General features: G+C 35.1%; 1 long non-coding RNA gene across 1 annotated transcript; it reads left to right on the forward strand.

Moving 5' to 3' along the window:
* Nucleotides 1–910: 910 nt before the first annotated feature.
* On the forward strand, nucleotides 911–1,780 carry LOC110688741. The gene is made up of 2 exons (XR_002504664.1): nucleotides 911–1,360; nucleotides 1,578–1,780. It is a non-coding gene; the product is annotated as an uncharacterized LOC110688741 (long non-coding RNA).
* The last annotated feature ends 371 nt before the right edge of the window (nucleotides 1,781–2,151 follow it).

Consider the following 2,151-nt stretch of genomic DNA (forward strand, 5'->3'; position numbering starts at 1 on the left):
TCGATCGATTAGGGGTTATTTGATCAGTGTTTTGGCGTGTGTTAGCTGGCCACGTGATATGGCCAACCAAATAAAAAACGCGCTACATTCAAACAATTCGTTGGGTGGAAAAAAAATGTATGTTGATTACTATTAGAGGTTTGCTCGGTTTCTTACCTTGATTAGTAAATTTGTACTATTCATGGTAGAACCAGTACTAGCACCATTAACGGTTTTACCATGAATAGGGATTTTTTCCCCCCAATGTAAGTAAAGGAAGTAAGGGGTGGTGTGGTGGTTGGACTAGTGCGTGGCTTGTTTTACTTTATTATTTAAAACAAACAACATAGTAAATATAAGGGTTTTTCATTCAATTCTCTTTCTTTCTCACTTCCCTTCTTTTTTATCACATGCTTACCAAACGGCCCTTAAAAACAAAATCAAAGTAGAGTATTTAAATAATATAATAGAAAGTTAAAACATTAATAGGAATGGAAAAAAATAAAAGAAGTAAAATATATCTATCATATTACCCATAAGGATCCGATGCGTGCATTTTTTTTTTTTGTTCCACCCTGTTTACCTTTTGACTTAACTAGGTTAAGTCCCGTGCCATGCACGGTAATTTTTAATACTTAATACTTATCATTAGTTTAACACTATTATTTAATTATAAAAAATTATACCTAATTGCAAAATAGGATGAAAGTTCTGTAATTACAAAAATAAAAATAAAAATTTATCACACTAAAGAAAACAGAGACAATGATATATGCACGACTAATAAAAATAACTATGAATTACATTACAAATTTATAAACTATTATTACATATTATCACTAGTAGAATAAACTTATTGGGCAGCCACAAATGGCAAACAGTGTTTGAATTCCGCTTGCCAAAATATAAATGGCAAGCGGTTTTGGATGAACCGGTTGCCAAAATGCAAATGGCAAGCGGTTTTGGATGAACCGCTTGCCAAAATGTAAATGGAAAGTGGTTTGAGCATTGAACCGCTTGCCATTGGTTAAAAAAACCCTTACAAATTAGAAACCCATCCCACACATTCACTCGGCGCCTCTATCCTCTCTCTCCCCTCATTTTCACGGTTCTCCTCTCTCTCTCCTCTCAACTTCTTACGCTCTATCTCCTCTCTTCCTCCATCACGCCTCACTTCTCTCTCCCCCTCCCCCTCCATCTCCTTCTCTTTCTTCCCTCGACCTCCCTTCTGTCCTTTCTCACGCCTCACCACAACAGCTACGAGTGACCAGCAACCTTCGACGAGCGACCAGCGACGAGAAGAAGGCGGTAGGGTTCAGATCTTCCGGCTCGGCGTTTGGGTATTACGCTGCTTCTCATGTCAGTCTCGCTTTAATTTCCGGTATTTTGTTGAATTTTGTACCTAATTTTCGAGTTTTGGAAGTTTAGATCTAATTCATCCTAATTTTGCAAAACTTTTGTTGTTTTTAATTTAAGATCTGAAATTATTGTTGTTTATTTTTAATTTAAGTTTAGATTTGAATTTTTAGCTAATTTTCGAGTTTTTGTTGTTTGGATTAGCGCAATTTTTTTTTCTTAAGTTTGTGCTTGTTTGGCAGATACGGGTGAATCGGGATAGGGTGCTGGTGGCGGTGATAGGTGGCGCGCGCGGCTGGTGGTTTGCATGCTGGTGGTGGAACTGGAACAAGAGCAGAAAATCAGAAAATTAATAATTTATATATTGTATTTTTTTTGAAGGATCAGAAAATGTAATATTGAAGAAATTGATTAATGAAAATAGTTATGGTTATACATATGTTAAGTTATTGTGTATCAATTTAATTGAAAAAAAAAACATTTTTTTTATAATTATTATAGGTGTAATGGGCAGCGGTTCGGAGCCCAAAGCGGTTCTGAACTTCTTGTTATTTAAAATGCCAATGACAAGCCCCCCAAGGGCATGCGGTTCATAACCGCTTCTCATTAGGGGGTTTAAACCGCTTGTCAATAAGTTTATTCTACTAGTGTATTATATAAAAAAAATAATATCTTTGTTTAAATGTGTACAAATAGAATATACTTATCAAATAGGAAATGAAATATTATGGCATAGTTTGTATTAAAAATTTCTCTAAGAAGCTAGGAGATGACATGTGTCATTCCGGGTTTCGCTTTTAATATAAAGTTATATAT

Source organism: Chenopodium quinoa, unplaced genomic scaffold, assembly GCF_001683475.1.
Source record: "Chenopodium quinoa cultivar QQ74 unplaced genomic scaffold, ASM168347v1, whole genome shotgun sequence".
In the NCBI taxonomy this organism is placed as follows: domain Eukaryota; kingdom Viridiplantae; phylum Streptophyta; class Magnoliopsida; order Caryophyllales; family Amaranthaceae; genus Chenopodium; species Chenopodium quinoa.